The following is a 7,919-nucleotide window of genomic DNA, read 5'->3' on the forward strand; positions in this document are numbered from 1 at the left end:
TATACCACCCTGGAGGGAACCCTCCACCCTTTCCTATGCGATAGATGACAAAAACCAGATTGGATGACATGCAAGCAGAGAGTTAATCAGATGGAAACAGCCCGCCAACAAGCCTATAAGAACCCCTAGACTTAGAAACTCTGGCGGCAACCCTCTTGGGTCCCTCACCTCTTCGGGAGCTTTGTACTGTCATGTTACTATCGTTCAATACACTTCCCTTTTCTGCCCACCCCTTGGCTTGGTCTACTTCCTTCATCCTTCAAAGCAGCATGGCCAAGAACTTTGGGCACTGAAGGAAGAGAAATCTGGTGATGCTATAGCACCTTGGAGTTTCAGCAGGGAGCTTGAGGTATGTGCCACACAGGGGTTTTGGTGTCTAATTTTTTCCCCCACAGTCCACGACCTGCAGCACTAGACCACAGGAAGGCCGCCCTGAGTACCTTCTTTCTTCTTTTTCTTTTTTTTTTTTAAGATTTTATTTATTTATTTATGAGAGACACAGAGAGAGAGAGAGAGGCAAAGACACAGGCTGAGGGAGAAGCAGGCTCCCTGAGGGCGCCCGATGAGGAACTGGATCCCAGGACCCCGGGATCACGACCTGAGGCAAAGGCAGACGTTCAACCACTGAGCGCCCCCAGGCACCCCTGAGTACCTTCTTTCTGAAGATTCAGCACCAGAATATGCCACCCCATAGGGATTATTTTGAGCTAAAATCCATGGAGAAACAGCAGATACAGGAAAACCTCCAACAAAGCAGTGTAGATTTTTCTTTTGTAAAGAAATGTACATTTATAAAGGGAATTTCCATTTGTAAAAGGAACCAGAACAAGAAAGAGTCTTACCAACTATTCATTATATCTGCCTAATAAATCTGACTCAACAACCCTCCTTTACCATGCTTCATCGGGTCATCTTCCCATAATACACGGTTTCCCTCACCTCCTCCCACCCAAAAGGCCCAAACACTGGTTCCTTTGTTTAGCCTAACATGGTATATAGACCCATAGTCTAAGTACCAGCTTGGCATGTTCATCCGTGAGTGCTCCCATGCATGTGATGAACATGTTCACAAACTTGTTGGTTTGTCTCTTATTAATCTGTCTTTTGCCAGTCTCATGTACAAGGCCCCAACCAGAGAACCTAAAATGAGGAGAGGAAAACGTGTTATTTTTCCTCCCTTGTATTCCTTGATCTAAAGCTAGTTCTTCTCCCTTTCTCTGAGCCAACAAAACACCCTTAGCCTTGAAGTTAAGAATCTTTGTAAGAGAAGGAAACAGACTCCAGAGGAAAAAAAAAGCTATTTTGGGGAGGTACTTCTGTAAGATTAGACCAGTTACATGATCCTTTAACTAGAAAATATGGGTGTTCACCCGCCTCACTCCTGTCTACCTTTTTTAGATTAATTATAGAAAATCAAGAAGCTATACCTTTTTATATAGTTGAGATATAATGTTTAAAATTTTAACCATAAACATTAGAGCTCAATATTAGTGAGGATAATAATGGTGATAATGATGGCAATAACTGAAGAAAGGTGTTAGGATTCAAAGCCAATGCCCAAGAAAAAATTCTTGAGTCTTCTTTGGTGCAAAAATATGGTTTTATTAAAGCATGAACATAGGGCCTGAGGGTAGGATGAATGCCCCGGGATCTTGAGGAGGGGCCCAGTATAGCCTTTCACATTGGGAGGTGGGAGTTAGGGAGAGCTTAAATATGTAAGGAATTTTGAAAGCAAGGTTTCTAGGACCTTGCAGGGGCTAGCTGTTGTTGGGAAGGGGTCATTTATTATTGTCTAATAAACCCTGAGTCCTGAGACCATTCAGATATATGTATATCATGTGCTTGGGGGAAGATCGCCAACATGTCTCTTGTAGAGATAGAAATAAAGGAAGTTTCCAAAGGAAGTTTCCTATGTCAAAGTAGACTTACTGGGTCCTGGGGGTTGGGCTAAGATCACCTTTGCCCTCAGCAAGGTACTAACATTGAGGTAGCTGAGTCCCTGGAGGAAGGTCACTGCCTATTACAAGGACTGGCCAATAGGCTGTAGACAGTAAGGAAATCTAAAAATTTTTTTTCTGCCTTTGTTTTCCACATCAGTAACAATGATAGAGTTAAGCAGAAACACAGAAGATTGGATTGACAGGAATCAGAGTGTGAGAGAGTACGCAGACAGCATGTGGTCATGGGTGGGGAGTCAGTATGTGTTGAGCCTACGATCATGAGCAGGGAAGGGGAAACAGAGGATGCAGTCTTCTAGACACTCCAGTGCTATCAGGGCTTTTTTGGTCTGGTGTTTGGAATGTTCTGGTCATTGCAAAACGTCTTTATCGATGTCTCAAGAAAGTGTGGTATTGAGCACAATGGGTTTTAGGTAGAGCATGAGTTAAGCAGTCTTGCCTGTTTCTAGTTTTAACTGTTGGGGTTCAGATTTGAGCAAGAGGGCTTACCGATATTCCCTGGTACTCCTCTGCCTCTCCCTCCACCACCCTGTTTCACCACTTACTTCCTCTGCTAGGAAGTCTTCAGATTCTCCCTTGGATAGGATTCTGTCTTAACCCATACTAATGAGTATCTCCCCATTTTGTATTTGTGTAATTCTTTACCTATCATCTTGGAACAGAAGTCTGAACCTACTGTTTTTACTCCTCAGTCCAATGCAATCCAACTTTTATTCATACCACTGTCGTGAAAAATTTTTAATTGTCAATCATTATCTGCCCAAGCCAATCTCTTCTCTTCTCATGCTGGCTTTCAACTGCAGAATATACTCCCTTGATGTTCTCACATATTTTGGTGATGTACCACCCCCGTCTACTGACGCCTCACAACTGCCTATAAGTTGTCTCCACCTAGGTCTCCTGCAAGCATCTAATTCATTAAACTGTTATGTATCTAAAACTGAACTCATAATCCTCTGTACTTCTTATGTTCCCTGGATCAAGTGAGGATCAGTAAACCAAGCCTCTCTAGCAGGAAACCAGCCCCATCTCATCTTCAATTCTTCTCTCTTATTCCATTCATCCAATTGTCCATCAACTCCCTTTTCTCCATCCATAATCCACTGCCTTACACTCACTTTTTGCATTTCTTAGAAAGGCCCAACTGTCATTTATCCTAGGTGCTATCTCTGGTCCATGCACCCAAAGCCTGTTGGAGTTTTCACCAGAGAAAACAGATCTGATAATGATACCACCCTACTTGTGAACTTACACCATTCTCCTCAAAGGTTGCTTCCAGGTTGTGTCCAACACCTCAGCATATTGATGGAAGGCCCTTAACAATGTCATCACCACAATCTCCCCAGGCTCATCTTCATGTGTTCCAGTCACCACAGTGAACCTCATCTCCTCCCCTAAGCAAACCAAGTTCATTTGAACCCTGTGACTCAGACTTCAGGCATGGAGTGTTCTCTTTACCCTTCATCCCAAAGCACAACATCTGAGAAATTGTATATCCTCAGATCAGTGTTGAATGAATTAAGCACAAATCCTGGATGGTTGGTTCTTCAATAAGATTTTAATTATTAAGTAAGCAAAATGATTATAAAAGAAATGCCTCCTTCAAAGAAATTACTTTTTTTTTTTCAGAAGGGGAGGCAAATAATTGCCTGGTGTTCTGATGTTTCTGTCATTATTCTACTCTTCTACAAATCTTGTCTAATTTATGCCAGACTATCAAGAGAAGAGCAGCTGACAAAACCTTCCCCACTCTTCAGTAATATCTTTATTGGGTAGAGAAATGTATTCATGAGATCATTAGAAACATGAACATCAAACCTGTTTTTCCATAGATAACGGTCACTAATGCATGAATTACACATCATGATAAAACCCTACATAAGACTGTTGCCATAAATAGAGACTTAAGATTAGTTAAACTGAGAAAGTCAGATCATATAAGTTCCTATATTTGCAAGTTAATTTAGAAAGTAGCATAAGGGGAAGGAGGAAAAAAAAAACCCTCTTAAAATTTACAAGAAATACTCTCATTGTCAAAACGGAAATTCCCAAATTTCTCAAATGTATTCTTTCTTCTTTATGTCTGGTAGCATAAGAACATCTGCCAGAAAATATTATGAAACTGAAGAAGTATCTGGTACCATTGCCCAAATGTGTAGTAACTTGTCACGATCAATTTATCTTCACTAACAGGTATCACTCCCATGATGGGCTCTGGTTTCTTTCCCTTTGAGTAAGTGAAATTTCTAAACCTTTGCTGCATCTATAATTTCTGTACTCAGTGATATGGGATCAATACTGCCTCTTAAGAGATGTGAATATGCTGATGGTCTATACCATTGTATAAAGAATGAGTTCTCTAGGTAATACTAGTAACCTAGTAGTAAGCATTTACCTACATATTTTTTAAAATAAACATTTATTAGCCACGTATTTTGTGCCAGTGCTTGGCAATGGAGATACAGGTATCTCCTGCTCACAAAGAGTTTAGAGTCTAGTGCGTAGGCTGACAAGTTAACACTATGAGCATATAATAGAATATAGAGGAGGAATAGCCCAGGATGCTCTGGGGCACAGAAGTGTGCCACAGAAGTCGGACATTGGGAGTGTTAGGGAAGACTTCCTAAAGCAGATCATTGCTGATGTGAATGCATACACCAGATATTTATTAAGCTACCTATGTCAAGTGCTGCTCCAAGCCCGGGACTATAGCAGAGAAAATAAAGCAGAAAGTCCTGTCCTGGTGGAATTTACATGTTGGGAGAATACCCTGAAGTAAGTTTGCCAGATGAATAATCTAAAAAAAAAAAAAAAAGAAGAACGATATGTCTTTAAAGGATAATTATGTATAAGTGAGTATAGTTAAGGCACCAGAAAAATCTGGCTCACTTTGTAATCTCTGTCCTGTTCAAAACGTGCTGAGAATGTGTTGACATTTCCTGCCTTTGTCTACAGAGAGGTAACTGCTTTCTACACCTGAGAACAGGGCTCAAATCCATTCACGACTCCGCGGTCCCTGCCGCAATGAATACACACACAGGGTGGGCCGTTCAACAATGACCAGCATCCTGCATCATGACATCCCCATGGAACAATGTTCCTTTGCCAGACGCAGGAAGACAACGAAGGGATTCCACCTAACCTCAACTCCCAACTCCCATATTTTAAGTTTTCATAAAAAGGAGAGAACTTGCACACATTGCATTTAAAAGAGATGGTCCACATTCGTATGTATGCCTTTTTTTTTTTTTCAGAGCTATGGTGACACACAAAGAAATTTACTTGACTTTATCAAAGGATTTTTGGAAGAAGATGGTGACATGCTACTTGGGTGGGAAGATCCCTGTGACCCTGCCATTCATTGAAAAAACATACTATTTTAATTCTAAGTATATTGAATTGTAATAACCTCTATTCACATGAGTTCCCCTGTATGTGTATGTTGTTCAGAACAGTGTTTGCTAACCTCTGCCTGACTCTGCAACTGTGTCATGTCAACCCAGTTCAGATGAGTTAGGGAAGGCAGGAGACTCAAGGGAATTCGATGTATGTAGTAGGTGTGGTACTGTGAACTTCTGTGGGAGAGAGACCCAGAAATCATAAAGGCTTAAGTTTCTCATTTATATGAAGACCCAAAGGAGGATTTCTTAATGGTGGTGGTGGTGGGGACTGGGTGTAGTGCATTGCTTCACAAAGTTATTCGACAGTCTCCCCATAACATGTAGCTTCCAGGGTCATCATGGGCGCTGGCGTCTGGCCAGCTGACAGGGGAGGAGAGAAAGTAGAGAAGGCTTACTGGCTATTTCACCACCTGCCCTGCAGAGTGACTCACATCATCCATGGGCTAGCACTAGTATGACCCCACCAGGAGGAAGTAAATTAAGTCCCTGTCTGAGAAGTTCCTTCCCCGCAAGAGCTCACAATGGAAAAGGAGCAGGAACCTTCATTCCAGGTGAATGTCTAATCATTTCTGCCACAATGCCATGTTTTCTGTTTCTACAATATCATTTAGAAAAGTACTGTGGTCATTATAAGGTGACTCGTGAAATATGAGATTTTAAATATGAGATCTTAACATTGAGCTAGTGCTGAATAAGCTCCTGATACTTTTAAAAGTAAACTTATTTTGAAATAATTTGATTTATAGAAAAGTTGCAAAGATTTCACAGAAATGGAGATAACATGACCCAGTTGCCCCTAACGGTAAGGTCTCGCATTAGCACCAGCAAAGCTACAGGCTTTGTCTAGACATCACCAGTTTTTCCCATAAGGCTCCACTGAGGTTTTCTGTTCCAGGATCCATTTGGGATACCATACTGCACTTAGTTATCATGTCTCCTTTGTCCTCTTAAATCTGTTGACAGTTTTTCAACCTCTTATTGGTTTTGATGACCTTGATGCTTTGAAAGTACTCATGAGGTATTTTATAGAATGGCCTTCAATTTTTCTTATGATTAGACCACAGTGCAGGTATAGGTTTTGGGGAAAATACCACAGAGGTGCTGTACCTTCTTATCACATTGTATTATTGTATCTTATTTTATGAATATATAGAGTATTAATTTATCACTGGTGATATTAACCTTTAATCCGGTTAAGGTGGTGTCTGCCAGATTTCTCTCCTATTGAGATACTTCACTTCCTTTCCATACTCTAGGCTTCAAAAAAGCACATCCCTAAGTTTAGTCCACATTCAAGGAGAGGGGATACTGCAACTTTTAGAATGGAGAAATAATTCAAGTTTTTATTTTTCTCGGATATATGTATATGTATATATATGTATATATATATATATATACATATATATATATATAAAAGCATGATGAAGGAAACAGAATTACCAGTGCTAATTATTATACTCTTTGATCTAGTATTAAAGAGCCAAGTAAGGACAAGTGACCAAACTGCTGAACTATGAATTTTTTTAAGGTGCTTTTATAAGAAATACCATGTATTCTTAATAAAACAAATGGCCTTAATGTGGTGCCCCAACTTCTGCTTCAAATAATGATGGACTAGAAAATTCAGACAGGTTGAAAAATGTGGGGAAGTATAAAAACATCTCCCTAAAAGCATCAAAGACTTAACCAAATTATGGGGAGTTTTGGGGGTCAAGATCCACCAAAAGAATAGAAAAGCAGAAGAGTGAGTCCAGCTCTGGTGCTGTTTGAGTAGGGGCATCTGCTAGTCAGGAGAGGTCACAGAGCAGGGCTCTCAACTACTTCATAGGTTACTACATAGGATAGTAAGTCTTGGAGGCGAGGGCTGTGAGGCTGATGGGAGGGTAAACAAACAACCAGCCTTCACTTACACTGCTAAGTCTCACTTCAATATATCTGGGTGGATAGAAAACCTTAAGCCCTAAAATGGGGTTCAGAAATGCTGAATAACAGGTATTCCTGTTGTAGGCAAGAAGTAAACGAAACATTCACTGGAGAAAGCCAGTATCATTGAAGACCTAGAATTATTTCTAAAATTATTTCTAAGAGTAACTTTTCAATAAAAATATATCTAATATTCAACCAGGATAACTTAATATGGTGCCTAAAGAACTGCAGGGATGTGAAAGCACCCTTTACGAGGGAAACAAAGACTGTGGATTGAGTTTGTAAATTATCAGTACCTTGTAGAAGAAATAAACTAGTGGCTTAAGCAAATTAGCATATGCAAATCCAGATTTACAAAAGAGATACATTATGGATAGTAATTTACAAGAGGATTCATTATAAGTATTTCAAAGGTGGTATGTAGAAAATGAATACTTATGCTCAGTTTTCTAGGAATATGGCCCATCAAAGAACTGGGTACCTGAGACTTAGAGACCTCGTAAAGGGGATGTGACAACCCATATAGGAAGTATTAGTTGTGGCTACCTGTAAGAGAAAATGCCCCAAATAATAGTGTTTAAGTAAGATGGAAGTTTCTCTTTCACATAAATGCAGCCCTGGGCTAGACGACCCA

This window comes from Canis lupus, chromosome 15 (genome assembly GCF_011100685.1).
Source record: "Canis lupus familiaris isolate Mischka breed German Shepherd chromosome 15, alternate assembly UU_Cfam_GSD_1.0, whole genome shotgun sequence".
NCBI classification, from domain to species: Eukaryota; Metazoa; Chordata; class Mammalia; order Carnivora; family Canidae; genus Canis; species Canis lupus.